This window comes from Misgurnus anguillicaudatus, chromosome 20 (genome assembly GCF_027580225.2).
Source record: "Misgurnus anguillicaudatus chromosome 20, ASM2758022v2, whole genome shotgun sequence".
Lineage (NCBI taxonomy): Eukaryota > Metazoa > Chordata > Actinopteri > Cypriniformes > Cobitidae > Misgurnus > Misgurnus anguillicaudatus.
The window spans coordinates 33221421-33242370 of record NC_073356.2 but is presented as its reverse complement, the minus strand read 5'-3'; the positions used below and the strand labels follow the sequence as shown (position 1 = coordinate 33242370).

Genomic DNA, 20950 nt, shown 5'->3' with positions numbered 1-20950 from the left:
TAATACAGTATAATTGACATATAGCCTTTTTTATTACAGTACAATCATTTAGGGATGAGCATCTTTTATAGCATATTTTTACCGAGGAAAGGAGGCAAAGAATGAACCGGATGGACCAGTGTAAGAACACAAAGCATTTAAAAAACTATACTTGCGGCTAATGTCAATGACATGAAATCAATTCAGGTCATTCCTGTTTTCCTCAATTCCGGGAAGCGGGCATTAAATGCAAAGTATATAATTAAGAAAATAATCTTGTAGGGGATATAAAGTAACAAACATTTCTGAATAAGCTTAATCTAAACATGGGTTAACAAAAGTTATTTTATTGATTGTACCTGCAAATGAGCTTTGGAGAAATTATCATAACCTTAAAACATGAAAAGATCCACTTAAAACACAATAAGAGCACTGAAAAAAATGATTCATTAAACTGAATTTAACCAATTTTTTTTAAGGTAAGTGGTTGCAATCAATTTATTTAAGCAACATTTAAACCAAAAAGATTAGTAAAGTAAAACAAAATATAAAACTTTTGTTTAAATTTAAATAAATTGATTGCAACCACTTACCTTAAAAAAATGATTAAATTCAATGAGTCATTTTTTTCAGTGAGGTTCCTTGTCTGAGTTCAGACCTGTTTAGTGTGACTTTGATCTCTCTCCAAGCTCACATAAACTGAAATAAAAAAAACACGAATGCAGATAAACCTTTACACTGGTATTTAAAGAAGCATTGTGGAGTAAAGTCCAAAATAAACAACTCACAAAAAACCAGGCATCCAAAAAACAAAATGAAACAACTAAAAGTTTTGTATATAGTACAGTACCCTTTTCCATAGGCAGGCCAGCTAACAACAGTAACAAAAAAATATCAACACCTTAAGGGGTGGTTTCCCGGACAGGGATTAGACTAGTCCTAGACTAAAACATTTTTAAGAGCTGTCCAAACTGAAAACAACTTGAACTAACATATCTTAAAATACACCAGTGCCCTTTGTTTTGCCTCAAAATGCACACAGGTAATGTTTTTAGTAAGGCATGTTTGTTAAATCTAGTTATATTTCCTAATTAAACTAAAGCCTAGTCCTGGATTAAGCTAATCCCTGTCCGGGAAACCGCCCCTAAATGTTTAAAATGCATAATCAATTCAACTTTTTGAAGATCCATTAGCAAAAATAAATAAATAAATAAATAAATAAATAAATAAATAAATAAATAAATAAATAAATAAATAAATATATATATATATACATATATATATATATATATATATATATATATATATATATATATATATATATATATATATATATATATATAAAGTTTTTTAAATATTGTATTTTTTTACATTCATTTTGTTTTGAATTAATGTGACCTAATAATCTTTAATTAAAAAACAATTTGTTCTCCTCCTCAAAACGATCACTTTTTACTTCCAGTCATGAGGAATGACTCAAGGGCAGGGCCTGGGACAAGATTGCAGCCATAAGGTGTGTTCGAATTCATGTGGCGCCACACGAACTGAAAAGGTAATGACACCAAATTACAGCGAGAGCGAGTCGTAATTAAACTTCTCTGTATTGTTTCTCGAATCGTGGGACTTGACGTCCTTCCCCTGTCGTTTCTCCAGTGCTGCATGAAGTCAAACAAGCCTGTAGTGTGCGCAGGGATGACGTGTTTTTGTAGACTAACCTGAAGTTAGCGGGATACTGGTTCCTTCTTAAAAAATCCCTTACGTTTTTCCCATAAGAATTTTGTATTATCGCAATAAATAAGCTCTGTATTTAACAAAAGTTTGTGACACTTGCGCGTTTTGTCTTCACAGATGAACACAACTTGTATAAATGTTAAAGTCAAAATTTGGCTAAATGCATTACACTTGAAAATTAAAAAAAATATCTTTGAAGATTATGTTGTTGGAAAAAACACAGATCTTATTTTTGCATAAATCCAAAAGTCTATGGGAGGGATTAAGGGGCTTTTTTTTGCAGGAGGTCCAGTGTCCTGCTAACTTCCGGGTTGGGCATAAAGGATGCGTCTTCCCTACGGCACTCTATTAGCTAGCAACATGACCCAACTTCCAACGACCCCATCAGTTCTCGATGGAAGAATTCAAGTCAAGTCTAAGACAATCGCTACTTCCGTTTCATGACGACTTTACACTTAACCCACAATGTTGCAGTATAAAAATAAGTAGGCCTATATTATGCTCTAAAAAGGTTTATGTTCACCTGAACCAACAACATTTTCACACTAACTGCATATTTGCATGAGCATATAACATGCCGAGGGGCAACCTTCTGATCTCTCTGATGAAGCCAATACGGAAGTGATTTAAACTGGCTCCAAAAAGGATTCAATGGTAAAATGCCCAACGTTATAGTAGGTAAGTTTTGGGTTTACAGCCTGGTAGAAAAAATTGTTTGGGTATGTATAGCAAATTTGGCCCCTCATGACAACTGTGAGGGTGATGATTTTTTGTTACTCATCCGTTTTGAATTATATTAAGCCTTAAAGTTCTGCATAACTAAGGGCGTGGTCACTTGAGTGACAAGTGAACTGCCACTGCTATCACTAGAGTCGAGCTGGGGGGGGGGCGTGGTTTTATCAACCAGCCACCTCAGCTTCAACCAAGTCCCGCCACTTTAGCTATTTTCGGATATCCGCGAGTGATGCAAGATGGCTGGAAACTATTTTTAGAAACCTATGAGTGATGTCATGGACACTACGTCCATCTTTCTTTACAGTCTAAAGGCGTTGCCTACACATATCATCAATATCACTAATTTCATCGTTAATTATATGACCCAAATATTTCGTTTTAGTACACTTAATACTTGCCATGATAAATAAAAATTCTGAGAAATTACTATCGCAAAAAAGTTAAATCAAATTGAATAAAATCCAGATATTTACGCATGCACTGTAAACATTTTCTTGTTGCACTTAATTTTTTAAGTTTAATCAATTCGAATTTCCAATTATTTCAACTTTCTTGATTGGTAAGATGTTGAACTTAAAAAATTAAGTTGAATTAGCTTAAGTTATTTAAACTTTATTTCTTATAATTTTTACAGTGCACTGTAAAAAAAATCAAGCATTTTTGCCAAACCAACATATATTTTTATGTTACTTTAACCTAAAAAATGAAGTTAAACCATTTCAACTTGTTTTTAGAAGTTATGTCAACTTATCACAGGTCAAAACCTTACATATGCATGTAGTTTTCTTAAGCTTCAGAAAATCTTTTGTACGTTCAAGAAACAGTTAGTCATACAGGTTTGCATCAAGGTTCATCCAAAACAGCTTATTTTTTATGACAAACTAAACCTTTACCTCTAATCAATTCAGGGTTATCACATGCGTCCAATAATATGCTATACAAACATGTATATCTCCTTATTACCTACTGATTATCCGCATTAAAGTTAATCATTAAAAAAAACTTGACTTTGTCAGAGAGAGACGAACCATACAACATTGTGTAAGCACAGGTGTTATGTTTCAACATGGAAATACCCATTGAACTTTAGCCAATGTGTTGCAAGTGCCAGAATGGATAGGAATACCTTTGGTACATCAATTTCATTTACAGGTCAATTGTCTCATTAAAGCAGCTTTTTAATGATGTTTATCAAAATACGACGTCTATCTTGTAGCAAGAATAACCCTGTAATACTTCACACAATGCCTGCAGTTCTTTGCCTTTGATGGACGTAACTTGTAAATCATTTTCAATAAATATTCACAGATGCTGTCTAAAGTTCAGTGTCAGTAATGTTTCGTAACCATTTAAACAATACAAGTAGGCACCGTCTCTACAGACCTTTCCGTTTTTGCCCCACCCAGTGAAACAATGAGCATCAAAATGAGCTTTACTCTTTCTACAATAATTGGCATACTGTAGTACCTAAAAAAAATTGGATTAGAAATGTCAGCGTGTTCAGGCAGGGCTACACCTGCATGTCGTATATCTACACCCAAAACACAAAGCATTACAAAAAAACATCAAGCTTTATGAAATTAACTAAAACAGAGGTTCATTTGCATTTGGGACTCTTAACTATTTTGATATCTCGGAAATGTTCGCTACTTTAGAAATATTTAATCACTTCTTCAATCTTGTTTTAATCTAAATTCTTTCAATTTTGATTGTGAGCATTGAGCAAATAAACGATAAGAAATGTTTTACATTCCTTATTGACAACATCAGAACGTCACATGTTTTTCAGATGGGTGCTTTAGGCATCACTTCATCTTTCCATTGAGAGATATCAGTTGGTATATGTAAATAGACCAGACTTATCTCACAGAAAGCCGTGTTGTCACAAAAAAATGTGATTAATTTATGTCCATGGCACGAAATTAGTTTTTTTCTTGCCTTTTCCGTGTCACTCGCACAAGTTTTTCGTGGCACCACTTTCTTTGTTTTGTCATTTTATGTATTGTTTTCTCATTGTTTTTTACTATTTTCTTACCATTGTCGCTTGGGGTTGGGGCTAGCCTAGAATCTTTCTGTTACATTTTTAGACATCCTATCCCAGGGGTGTCCAAAGTCGGTCCTGGTGGGCCAGTGTCCTGCAGAGTTTAGCTAAAACTTTCCTCAACACACCTGCCTCAAAGTATCTAGTCTGCCTATAAGACCTTGATTAACTGGATCAGGTGTGTTTGATTTGGGTTGGAATAAAACTCTGCAGAGACACCGGCCCTCCAGGAGCAGGAGTGGACACCCCTGTCCTAACCCAAACCCCAACTCCAGGCGAGAATAGTTTTAAAAGCAAAAGAAAAACATGTAGAAACCAATACATAAAAGTACATCCTAACCCAAATCTAACCCCAACCCCAAGCGACAATGATTTAAAAATAGGGGAAACAAAATTAAAAAACAAGACGTAAAATGACAGGAAAAAGAAAGTCGTGCCACGGACATGAAATTTTTTTTTTTATAAATTTGTGCCGAATGACAAGCTGAATTTTGCGCCATGGACAGAAATAAATAAATAAATTTTTTCGTGGCTATAACACGACTTTCTGTGAGATCATGTTGCAATAGACTTTATTTAGGGTAGATGTCTTATTTAAAGTTTTGTGGGCAAAATTATATCCATTGTTTATACAGTACAACAAGGCTGAACATCCAAGCTGATGTCATAGGAAAACATACCTTTTTTTGCCGAATTCGATAGTACAAAAAAATAAGGTGCGTCCCAAATCGCACACCGTTTTATAGTAGAAACATTGTGAGTGATGAATTCACACAGAAAAGTCCAAAATAAGAAGTGCACTTTAAGTACCCAGATGATGAACTCATTGAACCGATGATTTGTAGTGTACAAAGCTGACACTTCATGCACTCAATGATCGCAGTTAGGCGGGGCTATCACACTCACCTGGCTGCAGAGACGATAACAACTTCAGTTCTCACAACGCCTGAGGTTATGTTGGACTAAACAGATAACATTGACATTAAAAGAACAGTATGTAGATTTTAATACTACAACAATACTACTTTTCTAAAATGAACAGGTGCTGGTCATATAATTAGAATAACATCAAAAAGTTGATTTATTTCACTAATTCCATTCAAAAAGTGAAACTTGTATATCATATTGATTCATTACACACAGACTGATATATTTCAACTGTTTATTTCTTTTAATTTTGATGATTATAACTGATGACGGAAAGGAAAATCACAAATTCAGCAAATCTTAGAAAATTAGACTCTTACTTAAGACCAGTGCTTCTCGATTATTTTCTGTCACGCCCCCCCCCCTAGGAAGAAGTAAACATTTCGCGCCCCCTAACTCTCCGCCGCGACTGTAAATAGTATAATTTGTCTATAAAATGACACATCTGCAAAACATTGCATCCTTATTAACATTAAAGAAAACACAAAAATAGAAATATCGATCAACTTACAACAAAGAATAACTTTATTAACATTGTTTTTTAGTCTGTAACAAAAAAGACTTAAAATGCATCAATTTGCCTGAAAAAAAAAACAATTCTTATTTAAAGTATAATGTTTTTTGACCATTTGATACTGAAAAATTAAATTAAATATAATCAATAAATAATAATAAAAACTCAAGCGGCTTATCAGCGTGATTGGGGTGTAATGTCTTTAAGTGACAGTGCAAAAAAAAAATCACTTCCTGAAAAAGTATTTTCCCCGGGGTCTCACGCGCCCCCCCTGGGGTCGCTTCGAGCCCCCCCCTAGGGGTCCCGCCCCACTATTTGAGAAGCACTGCTTGAGACCAATACAAAGAAAGGATTTTTAGAAATCTGGGCCAACTGAAAAGTATAAAAGCGTGAAAAGTATGAGCATGTACAGCTCTTTGTGCCTGAAGTACTGCAGTAATGAGGCGTGGCATGGAGTTGATCAGTCTGTGCCACTGCTCATGTGTTATGAGAGCCCAGGTTGCTCTTGGTCTTCAGCTCTTCTGCATTGTTGGATCTGGCATATCGCACCTTCCTTTTCACAATACCCCATAGATTTTTTATGGGGTTAAGGTCAGGCAAGTTTGCTGGCCAATTAAGAACAGGGGTATCATGGTCCTTAAACCAGGTACTGATCGCTTTGGCACTGTGTGCAGGTCCTGTTGGAAAATGAAATTTGCATCTCCACAAAGTTGATCAGCAGCAGGAAGCATGAAGTGCTCTAAAACTTCCTGGTTTATGGCTGTGTTGACCTGGGACCTCAGAAAACACCAACACCAGCAGTTGACATGGCACCCCAAACCACCCCAAAAGGAATGCAACAGCTGACACCCAGGTCTTGCATACATCTGTGCGTAGTGGTTCTTGAAGCACTGACTCCAGCTGCAGTCCACTCTTTGTGAATCCCCCTCCAATTTTTGAATGGGTTTTGTTTTACAATCCTCTCCAGTGTGCGGTATTCCCTATAGCTTGTACTCTTCTTTTCTACCACATCTTTTCCTTCCCTTCGCCTCTCTATTAATGTGCTTGGACACAGAGCTCTGTGAAGAGCTAGCCTTTTTTGCAATGACTTTTTGTGTCTTGCCCTACTTGTGCAAGGTGTCAATTGTCGTCTTTTGGACAACAGTCTTCCCCATGATTGTGTAGCATACAGAACTAGACTGAGAGACCATTTAAAGCCATTTTTATGGGGCACGTTCAAGTTCAAACCGGTGCATAACGTTTTGCTACGGTTTCCGGGTTGAACGGCATGTTTCCTGAAAATGATGGGATTTGAGATACGTTTGGATACCTTGTTTGGTGGGTGTGTCAGAACTGCAGTCCAATCAGCAGCAACATGTAAATAAACCATGTGGCACTAAAGAGACAGCTCACAACGTCTTTTGTTCTGGACGGCAAGGGCAGTGATTGTAACAAATGGCCCAGGGTTAAAACAAACCCCAAGCTAATCTAGCTAAAACATTATAATCTTCTGACAGTAAAGATCATATGAATATGAATTAGCCACCTTGTCAGAATGTATTGGCATCAGATTGTCTGGAAATATCTCAAGTAAATGCATGCTGTTTTTTTAAAGGATTTTAAGACATTTTTGCCGAAACGTTGCAATAAAGTACTTTCTGTTTTTGCAAGTGGATAGTGTGCGGGACCTCTCTTTTTCTATTTGTCAATATTTGGACTTTCGGGTCCTGCTCTCCTATGCACCTATTGCACACAGGTGTGCGACGTTTATGTGATTGAAGATATTTTTACTGGAAAAGAAATAATATAAGATAGTGTGCAATATTTCATTTCATTGTTTTCAAACTATTTTTCCTACACACCTATCATCCAGGTGTGTTTTTTCTTGTTTTTGTTGACTGATTACTGGAAAAGAAATAAGAAAGACCTGATTAACGGCTAGTTTTCACAATCAAATCTATCTCTCGACAACAAAAGTCACGGATATACATAACCAGTAAGGTATGAGAGGCTGTGCTGTACATTGTGAATAAGTCACGGCTGAAGGGCGTTGTTAGGCATGATGCGAGTACCTGCAACCAGTGATTTAATCCCAATGCAACATTACCGCCTTGAGTACCTTATTGCTTTTATAAAACAGTTACCATAAAATACAAATAATAAAGCTAAATAAAAACGTACACTCAAAAAAATAAAAAGTTGTATTTACTTAAAAAAACTTCGTCAAGTGGGTTCCACATAGCTTTGTAAGGTAATGTCAACAAATAAAATGTAAGTTGTATTTACTAAAAAGTTTGTGTAAAATTGACAAATAAATGTTGCATTTATTTTGAAAATAGAATCCTTAACTTCCCTTAATTTGGAATTGCTGTTTTGGAAATGTACGTTTTACCTGGCAATTCATCCTGCTTATCGCATTTTGGCAGTTTTTCCACTGTATTGAATGGCTTTGCAATATATCGCGTTACATTGTCAGTTGAGAAGCGCCATCAGATATTGGCTCTTTCTCAATATGCGTTCTTCAGCAATCTTGTGTCCTTGCTCTATCATTAACATCATTAACAGTCGAAGTTCAATTCCAATTCTCAAGAACACAAGTACAGAGGACGCGGATGAGTTCTTGATATCGAGTGCAGACTTGCGCGCTGAAATCTGAGGAGGTCACGTGACAAACAGGAAGATCGCACACATCTCAATTCTCACAAGTGCGTTCTGTGTTCTCGAGACCTTCTGAGTTTGTTCTTCCAAGGTCGCCTGGCAAGACCAGTCTCCACGAGAACGCAAGTCTGTTCTTCGTGTCCTTAGAATTGAGAAACAGCCCCTGTCTCGTTTATACATGCGTTGCAGCCCCCCCTTGTGTTTTTTAGAGAGATGTGCAATCATTGCGGTGATCTAAAAACATTGCGATGAGGTCAAACAATCGCGATGAGACGATTATTTAATCATTGTGACAGCCCAAATCTATATCTGCTATTAAAAAATACACTACCTTTAAGCCCATTTCTGAGTTTATATCTAAATATCTGATATAAAAGTAAAGTAGCCAGCTGTTTAAATGTTTGCTCTAGATCCTTTAAGATCACATTTACGTTTTGTTTCTAGGAAGAATACATGAATTCACAGTTTATCCTTTTGTTTATACTTACAACAAATGAAAAAGTCCAAAAATCTCAAAAACACTTTTATATTTACAAAAACAAGGCTGAATATCCAGACTGATGTCACTGATGATGTCATACCTATTTTGTTGCCGAATTCATATGAGGTGCAAAAACATACACTTTAAAAAGTGATGGGTTGTTTTAACCCAGGGATGGTCAGTATTGGACACACTGCTGAGTTAAAATGACCCTGGATTATGAATTGAAACAACCCAGCAGACATCCCTGGGTTAAAACAAACCCCAATCTAACCCCAACATCACAGGATGAAAGCAAATCTTACTAAAACCGTATGATTTGTTGATTGTAAAGATTATGACGTAGCCACCTTGTAAGAATGTATTGGTATGAGATTGTGTGGTAATATCTTAAGTCAATGCACACTGTTTTTTAATAAATAATATAGTATAAGATAGTGTGCAGGATTAAATTTTTTTAGATTCAATAGTTTTGCCAAACTTTTTTCTCTACACATCTATCGTATAGGGGTGCTTTATACGATTTTGTTGATTCATTATTGGAAAAGAAATAAGACCTGATGAACTGCTTTTTCACAACCCAGTCTCTCCCTTGCCAACACAAGTCACGGATGACAATAAGGTATGACAGGCTGTGCTGTATATTGTGAATATGTCACAGCTGAAGGGCGTTGTAGGCATAATGCGAGTGCCTGCAACCAGTGACTTAATCCTGTAAGGGATCTCAGGTTTCGGAAGGAGAACAAAACTGCAATCGTTCCCGGGTTTCGGACACAATATGTCTGGGAGCGTTGCTATGAATATATTGTGTTGCAATATGGAGCGTTTTAATCAACACTAAACAACAGATTTGTAAATGAAAAGGTTTAATTACAGTACTGACTTAAAGTTACAATTGGTAAATAATACAAACAATTGACTGTTTCCAATGTATGTGAGATATTACCTGATAAGATAGAGAACAGAGAAAGAAAGTTTAGAAGAAAGAGAACTGAAACCAATGGCCTGAACCCCAGTGAAGAAGAAAGGAAAGGGAAAAGGCCAACGCAAAAGCCAAAATGCAAAAGCCCAGAGCTCATAAAAACATTGACCTCTATCTCTTGACCATGTGACTAAACCTAACTTGATACATTCAAATTGACCAATCAGAAGACCACACCTTTAACCCCTAATGTATTGAATGAACAGCTGTAACAATAGTCTTTGTAAGCCCATCACTCTAAAAAACGATTCGTTGGCTGAACAACCATAACTTATTAAAGTAATTAGATTAAACATGAAAAACTTAGTATTTATAACTTTTCAACCTCTACTTAACATATTTAGTATGTGTAACACAAAAATTTAAGTTACCAGGTGAACTTAAATGTATCCAAAAATAAAATGAAAAAACATAAGTAATGCTAACTACTATAACAATTGCATGAAAATTAAGTAAATCTAGCATAACATTTTAACTATAGAGCCACGTGATTTCCCATGATGCCTTTCCAGCCAAAAATTATGACATCTGTCGTAGCCATTTTGTGAAGCACATGCCCTGTAAAAAATCCAACTTCAAAATGTTCTTTTAACAAAAAACAAAGTTTTTCTTGTTGAAGGGGATCAATTCATTAATTTGTGTTCACTGAATGAAATAAGCATAATCATCCTGTTAACAAATTTCATTTTTGGTTTTTGTCCAATTTGTTTACCCAACTTGCCAAATTGAGTAATCTGAACAAGCAATTTAAAAAAAAACAATGGTCTGAATAGTTCCCAGCATGCATTGCGACATGTTCACTTCTTTGGTTAATATTTACTGAAAAAGATGACTGTTTTAATGTTTGCTGGGTTTATTTATGTTGATATGTTGTTAATGTTAGTTATATGTTGTATTTAGCGTTATTTTGAAAAAAAATGATGTTTGTTCATTGTTACCATGATTGAGAAGTGTGTGCTCAGTGTAGAGGGCAACACAGTGGGTTAGCGCGCATCATTGTTTCCTCACAGCAAAAAGGTCTCTGATTCTAGCAAGAGCTAAGTCAGACAAAGACTTTGTTCAGGAGACCTTTCTGTGTACACTCCCACAGTCCAAAACATGCAGATTAGCTGAATTGGGTATACTTAATTGCTCCAACTTCACTCTAAAAAAATGATGTGTTTGATCTACTCAAAATATATGCACCATCATTGCATCACACCCCAAGTAATCCCAACTCGGAATAATTTCACTTAAAATAAACAAGGAAATATGTGTTATATCAACTTAAATATTTGAGTTAATCAACATTCTTTGCTTAAAAATGTAAGTACATAAAAAACAGGTTTTCTTGTTAATTTTAAGTAAAACTATCAAAGTTGGGAATACTTAAAAAGTGTGATGCAAAAATGGTGCATATATATTTTAAGTAAATCCAACACATCATTTTTTAGAGAGCAGGAATCCAGATGGTAAGCACAGAAATGCAGATGGTACAGCATGGAAATGGGGGTTGTGACGCAGTAATAAATTCCTATATTTTTAATCTTACAATCCCAATGCAACATTAGCACCTTGAGTACCTTATTGCTTTTATAAAACAGTTAATACAAATAAAGAAGTAAAATAACATGGATGAATGCCACTTTCATGAAGTAAAATCACTAGAAGTTTTCCTTCCCCTGGAAAAAGTCCCTGACTGACTGTGAACAGCAACAGAATGCGTCACGTGTTTTATGTGCCGCTTAAGGGAAGTGCAAGACAGATGTCTCTAAAATCACAATTAAACAACAAATTTCTGACCAACAATTAAACTGACATCAATTCTACCATAGCTTTTGTTTTTCAAGGCTAATCATCAATGCTAATTTTAGCTACCGCGCATGCGCACAGGTTGGAAGGTACAGAGCCCCTCCCCTAGAGTCTTTATAGTTTGATGATTGGTTGTTTTTACTGAAAGACGGGACTTTAGTTGCGAGTGCAGCACTATTGAACATTGCATTTTCTGCTATTTATAATAATAGCAGTGCCCAGTCTTGTTTATATATCCAATATCTTTGTTGATAAACAGAATCGTTGGGTGCAGCGATCAAAGCTGTGTTTATATTATAAATAAAACACAGCTATTGACCAATCAGAATCAAACACTAAAACTCATATATCCAACTTACATGTCAGATATCAGTAAACAATTCCAATAAAGGACATTTCAATTAAAAATGCGCTTTTAAATCATTTTTACATATTTATTTGTCTGTCAGTTCCTCCATTGTAAAACCAGATAACGTTTCAATTACCAACAGAAGTGGTTGTATTTTTTTATTGTTTAAACAGTTCCTATTTTTTATGCTTGTAATAGGAAATGTTAGATACACATTTTGTCATATGCACCAAAGTTTGGGAACAAGAGCACTATTATCCGTCGCTTATTCTTTTTTTGTATGTGTGATTTGTTTGTTTTAGAATTTAAATATTTTACACAGTCATTCATGATTGTCAATGATTAACAAAGAAATTAAATGTTTTATTGGAATTACCTTACAATAAAAAGAGTCAATCATCAAATAGGAAGTCACCATGTTACAATGGGCATTAACAATTTACTACCTGAGAGTGCAGCTTACAATGTTTGGTCATTTTACACTGTTTACTCTCATAAACATTTAAATATTTTAACCACTGCTTAATTATTTATATTCACATTTGCATTTAAATATCACATAATTACTATGTTGTGCTGGTTGTACCTCTTTAAATATATATGATGTATTCTGACTGCCAATGATGTAAATTTATGTTAAAGGTTTCACACAGCTTTAGGTTTTTACACTATTTTGAAACATTACATCTAGATTTGATACATTTTCAACGTTTAAGTGAATTAAATAAAAAAATATAAAAAAAGTAATTTTTAAGTTGATCCAACTTTTTACTTTATACAGTGCAGATAAAGCATTATATAAAAAGCTTATGTTATGTTAAAGGTGTAGTGGAGGATTTTCTCAAACTTTAGAAAAGAACCACCTTCTCCACTTGCAATTGCACAACACTCCTGATTGACAGCTAGGAGGACCAATAGTCTTGATGATCCACCCGGAAAAAGAAAATCCTCTGCAATACCTTTAATATATTTGTTAATAAAGCAGTTCCAATGTTATGAATGTCAAAATTTCAGCTAAAAATAAAAACAATTTCTCAAAGAAGGCCCAGACATCAGAAAAATCAGTCTATATTTACATTTTCTATTTTAGATGATTTGTTATGGATGTGACCAAAAAGTTTTTGGGAGACAATATACTTTGTAGGAATTCTGTGAATTAAAATGCACAAACCAGAAGTAACAATACTCAACAAATGAAGAACGGTCGGCTCCTCAAAGAACAAATAATATTTATTTTAATTTCTGTGTGTGCATGTATGAAGAAGAAATAATGTTATGGATGTGACATTTTTCCGTTATGGATGTGATAGTTCTGTAAGCTGCGCTTACCTATTTGAAAATAATTTTAATTGTTTAAAACTTAAATACAGACCTTGCACTGGTTAAACCACCAAAATTTGACATGCGTGTTATCAGTATGGTAAAAAAAACATATTTTTTCATGGTAAGGTTGACATTTGCATGAAATTGCTTATTTTTAAATAAAATGAATGAGCCATCCGTTTTCTCCTTTTTCTTTCTCTATTCAAATCAAATTATATATTACCAACAAAGGAAAAATACTCTAATGTTATTAAAGCGCCATATTGCCCACCCTATCAGAGTGACTAACACTAGTTAGTATTTGTACAGAAAACTGTTTCCTGTATCACATCAAACACTATCATGCATGAAAGAACCAGAAGCACAAGTTAGAGTTTGATCAGTAACAAGCCACTGGTTCCAAAAAAAAACCAAACCGGGTTTACAGTATAGCGAATCAATTATTTCACCAAGGTGAATTTGGGATTCATCCAATTATTATGTTTATAGTGTATCAAAGCGCCTAATAAAGTTTTAGTACATGTTGTGTGCTTCTTTTTTTTTATAAAATACACATATAGAGTTGCTATACTCACATCTTAAGGCTTAGCATATAATACACATACAATGCAAACATAGACAGAAGCTGAGCCCAAAACTAAAAGGAAAGGACACTTAATTTAACAGCAAAGTGCTTACTTTCCTTTAACCTTTTAACTGCCACACCAAGAAGATATGTGCGCCCGCGAAACTAAACGCAATAGTTTCACGTGCGCACGCGAAATTAAACTTTATTTAATTTTGGCTCCATGTCCCCTTAGGCCGGGGCTCCGTAGGTTTACGAAGAAATGTTCATTTATCAAAAAAAAGAAAAAAATTATTTTGCACTATGCATCACTGGCCAAACTGGCAGGTAAGTTTTAATTAACACGGGTTGGTGGGTGTTAATTTAGAACCCTGGTTTTAATGCCTTGTTTTTGCAAGTTATTGTTGCTAATTGCGTGCCCCCCGTTGGAAGCCGCGTGCCCCCTTGTCAGTTATGGTCTGGCGCCGGCTCTGCTACACACTTGACAATGTGTTTCTTGGATCACAAATTAACCTAAAATAACATTGTATTACTATCTTTTCCATTCTCTTATTTTGAATGCAAAAAAGAATGTAATATCTTTATTTTTGTTACTTTTAGTTATTTTTTATTGTTAAAAACAAGAAAACATTTCATTTCCTGTGTTAAAATGAAAACCTAAAATATTTTAACATTTTATACTTCAATAAATAAAGAAGATTTAATGTACAAAACTATTTTATTTTGATTATTTATTTAAAAAAAATAGTATTATGGTTTATATTTTCTGATTTTCATTGTATGTTTTGTTTAAGTGACATAGCAACCATTTGGGAGAGGGCGATATTTAAAAAATGATGGGATGTGTTGAAAAAAATACATTGCGTGTGTTAACTAGTAACATAAGGATAAGAAATGCAAACAAAAATTTGAAACGTGGCAGTTAAAGGATTAAAGCAAAGTAAGCACTCTGCTGTTAAATTAGGTTTCATTTCCTTTTAGTTTTGGGCTCAGCTTCTGTCTATGTTTGCATTGTATGTGTATTATAGGATAAGCCATTGTAAGATGTGAGTATAGCAACTCTATTTGTGTATTTTATCAAAAAAGAAGCGCACAACATGTACTCAAAATTTATTAGGTGCTTTGATACAGTATACATCTAAAACATAATTGAGGGATGAATCCCACATTCACCTTGGTGAAAATTATTGATTCGTTTTATAAAGCTACTGTAACTATGAAACCCACCGTGTATGTTTTTTGGAACCAGTGGCTTGTTACTGATCAAACTCTAACTTGTGCTTCTGGTTCTTTCATGTATCATAGTGTTTGTTGTGATACAGGAAACATTTTCTGTACACTGAAAAAAAATTCTGTAGAAATTACAGTGTTATTGCAGCTGGGTTGCTGCCCGTAACTTACCGTAGATTTAAATTTATGTTATTTACTGGCAACATTTTGTTCAAAGTTAAATGAACACTAAATATTTACAAGTCTTTGTTTTTACAGAGTAAAACTAAAAAAACAGCATTACGCAAAACATTATGAGAAACAAAATTTGAAGCAAAAAACAGAAAAAGGTTGATGATAATTTCTGGTTCCCAGAATGCTTTGCATGAGGCTGTTATTGTATAGTTTTATTCTGTAAAAATTAAGACTTGTTAATATTTAAAATGTATTTAACTTTGAACAAACTCTTGCCAGTAAATAACATAAATTTAAATCTACGGTAAGTTACCGGCAATCCAGCTGCAATAACATTGTAATTTTTACGGATTTTTTCTACAGTGTACAAATACTAATGTTAGTCACTCTGATATGGCTGGGCAATATGGCGCTATAATAACATCAGAGTATTTTTTTCCTATGTTGTTAATGTGTATAATTTGATTTGAATAGTATCTAGAGAAAGAAAAAGGAGAAAACAGAAGACTCATTCTTTTTATTTAAAAGCGATTTCATGCAATTTAATTCGTGAAAGTTTTAAGTGAGCACGCGATAGTTTTACGTGCGCACTCGAAAGTTTCACGTGAGCATGCGAAACTAAACTTAAAAAAAATTCTGCACATGAAGGTTTCACATGAGCACATGAAACTAAACTTTAGATTTTTTTACTCCAATGTCACCTTAGGGGCTCGGTATTAACCAGCAATGCTGTGTAGAGCCAATAGGATGTTCAATAGGATCGCGCAACTTTCACACGCTTTCAAAACGAAACTACGGAGATCAGCCGCTTAGTTTTATCAATGAAAGGCTAAAAATAGCGCTGTTCACCGAATGTTCACGCCAGAAGTCAAAAAAAGACGTAAAACTTGTGTTTAATACCTCAGATTAGATAAATGGGCGGAGAGAAGGCGGTCGCGTGTGGCTGTTCGAACGCATTCAACCACATGTGCGTTCCGCAACTCCAAAGCGATCCGATCGAAAGTGGTTTCGACCACCTCTGGATGTGGTTGAAAGTGGTCGAAAGTGGAGGAGCTCAAAACGTTTTGAACACCGTTTACACCTGGCATTAACGTCGTCCACTTGTGATTTAAATCTACGGTAAGTTACCGGCAATCCAGCTGCAATAACATTGTAATTTTTACGGATTTTTTCTACAGTGTACAAATACTAATGTTAGTCACTCTGATATGGCTGGGCAATATGGCGCTATAATAACATCAGAGTATTTTTTTCCTATGTTGTTAATGTGTATAATTTGATTTGAATAGTATCTAGAGAAAGAAAAAGGAGAAAACAGAAGACTCATTCTTTTTATTTAAAAGCGATTTCATGCAATTTAATTCATGAAAGTTTTAAGTGAGCACGCGATAGTTTTACGTGCGCACTCGAAAGTTTCACGTGAGCATGCGAAACTAAACTTAAAAAAAATTCTGCACATGAAGGCTTCACGTGAGCACATGAAACCAAACTTTAGATTTTTTCACTCCAATGTCACCTTAGGGGCTCGGTATTAACCAGCAATGCTGTGTAGAGCCAACATTAAAAACAATCCTTCAAACATTATAAAAATGAATCAGTAATTATGATTTCCATACATTAATTATATGAATTCATTATATTTATTTTTTTAAAATATCCAGAAGTGGCAAAAAATTATGGAGGGATTTTCGGGTCAGATTGTAAAATAAAAGTATAAAACTAAAAGTCTAAATTTGAAACTAAAAGTCGAAGTCGAAAACTAAAAGTCGAAGGCGAAAATGAATTTGCAAATTTTAAGTCCCTATATTTTATTGAGAGGAGTACCTAAATTAACTTAAACTGATTGATTGAGCCATCTCTACTATTTGGTTGAGTTATGTTATGCCAAAAAAATCCACTTGATGTCGATGTGTCAATCAACAGCACTTGTCACCAGGGCGTCAGTTTGTGTTGAAAAGTGGTGGGGACAAAAGATCAGATGAAAAAACATTACAGCAGGACGAGAAAAATATTGAATAACGCCGCATCAAAAATGGGCATAGCGTAGGCCAGTCAACAACACAAAAATACTCAGCATAAAACCCTTAACAATGTCGACTGTTTAAGTAACATAGCAACCATTTGGGAGAGGCCAATATTTAAAAAATTATGGGATGTGTTGAAAAAAATACATTGTGTGTAGTGACATAAGGATAAGAAATGCAAACAAAAATTTTAAACGTGGCAGTTAAAGGATTTAAGCAAAGTAAGCACTCTGCTGTTAAATTAAGTTTTGTTTCCTTTAGTTTTGAGCTCAGCTTCTGTCTATGTTTGCATTGTATGTGTATTATATGATAAGCCATTGTAAGATGTGAGTATAGCAACTCTATTTGTGTATTTTATCAAAAAAGAAGCGCACAACATGTAAATTTATTAGGCGCTTTGATACAGTATACATCTAAAACGTAATTAAGGGAAGAATCCCACATTCACCTTGGTGAAAATTATTGATTTGTTTTATAAAGCTACTGTAACTATGAAACCCACCGTGTATGTTTTTTGGAACCAGTGGCTTGTTACTGATCAAACTCTAACTTGTGCTTCTGGTTCTTTCATGCATCATAGTGTTTGTTGTGATACAGGAAACATTTTCTGTACACTGTAAAAAAAATTCCGTAGAAATTACAGGGTTATTGCAGCTGGGTTGCCACCCGTAACTTACCGTAGATTTAAATTATGTTATTTACTGGCAACATTTTGTTCAAAGTTAAATGAACACTAAATATTTACAAGTCTTTGTTTTTACAGAGTAAAACTAAAAAAATAGCATTACGCAAAACATTATGGGAAACAAAATTTGAAGCAAAAAACAGAAAAAGGTTGATGATAATTTCTGGTTCCCAGAATGCTTTGCATGATGCTGTTATTGTATAGTTTTATTCTGTAAAAATAAAGACTTTTTAATAAAATGTATTTAACTTTGAACAAACTCTTGCCATGTAAATAACATAAATTTAAATCTACGGTAAGTTACCGGCAATCCAGCTGCAATAACATTGTAATTTTTACGGATTTTTTCTACAGTGTACAAATACTAGTGTTAGTCACTCTGATATGGCTGGACAATATGGCGCTATAATAACATCAGAGTATTTTTTCCTATGTTGTTAATGTGTATAATTTGATTTGAATAGTATCTAGAGAAAGAAAAAGGAGAAAACGGAAGGCTCATTCATTTTATTTAAAAGCGATTTCATGCAATTTCATTCGTGAAAGTTTTAAGTGAGCACGTGATAGTTTCACGTGCACGCGCGATAGTTTCACGTGAGCATGCGAAACTAAACTTAAAAAAAAATTCTGCACATGGCTTCGCCTGAGCACATGAAACTAAACTTTAATTTTTTTTTACTCCAATGTCACCTTAGGGGCTCGGTATTAACCAGCAATGCTGTGTAGAGTAAGCCAACATTAAAAACAATCCTTCAAACATTTTAAAAATGAATCAGTAATTATGATTTCCATATATTAATTATATGAATTCATTATATTTATTTAAAAAAATATCCAGAAGTGTCAAAAATACATACTTAAAAAAATTATGTAAGGAATAATTGACGACGGGCCATTGAATTGTAAGAAAATAATGCACACCAAGGTGGTCATGCGGCACGACGCGAAGCGGAGTGCCGTTACACCGCAGGTGTGCATTATTTTCAAATAATTCAAAGGACCGGAGTCAATTATTCCGCTTATACCACGGTTACCACAAACATTGCTCTGGTGCCTATTTTTAAGACATTTGAAAAATTAGGTGTGCGGTTTACAGAAAAATAATCAACACCCATAGAACATTTCTCAGCCAATCAGAATGCAGCATTCAACAGACCCGTGGTATAACTCAATATATTCAATGAGAAATAACAATAGTGTCATATTTATAGCTGTGAATGATCAGAAATGTATATTTCTCAGCAAATAGTATGGATGATTTGAAAACATTACCTTAGCTTTTCTACATTTACCATAAGTGACAAATCAACCGTTTGGTTGAGCATGTTTTTGCAAAATTATTAAAAACATATGAACGTTTTTTTCATGGTACCAAGTAACATAATTTTGTAAAGTTAGGGTTCTTGCAGTGTTATATGTCAAAAAAATATGCTTTCCTTAAAAAATTTCAACAAGAACAGTTCACATGGCAGGAGTGATTTCTTTCTCTCTGACATCCACATAACAAGATGTGTTGTGACAAGTGCTGTTGATTGATACATTGACATCTAGTGGATTTTTTTGGCATAACATAGCTCAACCGAATAGTAGAGATGGCTCAATCAGCTTGAGTTAAGCTAGGTAATCCTCTTAATAAAATATATGGACTTAAAATTTGCTCAACCATTTATCTAGTCTGAAAAAAAAACTTTTTCTTTCCTCCACAAAGAACCTTTTGTACAACAAACTATATTCTTATAAACTATCCAGCTCGAGAACCTTTAATATAGGAAAAATGTACAAACACTGGGGTGGTACCCTTTAAAAGTGTCCTCATATGCACCATTTAGGTACAGATATTTATACATTTGGTTCAGATATACCATCTCAGTGACAGCTTTGTATCTTTTAGATTAATTTTTAGTAAAACTTTAATCGTGATATCATTCAAAAAACCACTCAACGTTTTCAACCACTCCATCAGATAGCACTTATTTCCAAAAACACTAAACCATAGGAATTGTGAAATATCGATAATTAAAAATAAAACTACCCGGGGATGTTACATTAAATCCTGATGTGCCTTCGTGTCCTTCATGCAAAGATTTCTGGCACAGTCGGATAACAACAAAGGCTCATCTGTTTAGGGAAATTAAACAAACCAACATGACGCATCAGACTAGATTCAGAAAAGCAAGTAAAGAACAAAGAGAGGAGAAATAAACTGTACAAACAGGAACTCAACGCATTTTTAATTAACCGTCCGGAATGCTCACATGAACAAATGACTCGACCTGCCTGTCAAAAAAATAACGCAAGACACCCAAAGAATGATTCAGAAGGACTTCCGAGAACATTACGAAATTAAATTAACATTACGAAATTAACATTGACGGCAGTTTTTTACACAAAAAATACTAGGTGTGGCATGTTTGGTATTGCTATAGCAAGCTGGTCTAGCTGTGTTTTGGTCACTTTTTAAGCTGACCCACCAGTTTGACCAGCTTTGCCAGGCTGGGAGGACCATCTTACACCAGCTACTGCCACCTTAAACCAGCTACCAGCTTATGTTGGTCTTAGCTGGATTTTTCAGTAGGGAAGAAAACATTTTAGGGATTTCAGAAAAGTCTAATTTGTTAGAGATATTGAAATTGTACAAATTTCCCAGATTACCCAAATTCACCCTATATTTACTTAATAAAAAAGCTCTGACCCAATGGAGAGAAAGAGCCTCTTCTTGTGTCTGTTCATGACATTACTTATAATTAACAACAATAGTCAATTAAATAAAATAACAAAAGCT

General features: G+C 34.5%; 1 protein-coding gene across 1 annotated transcript in view; it reads left to right on the top strand.

Moving 5' to 3' along the window:
• Nucleotides 1-20950, top strand: part of pdk2b (pyruvate dehydrogenase kinase 2b) — a 228272-nt gene that overhangs the window by 175492 nt on the left and 31830 nt on the right. The window lies entirely within an intron of this gene.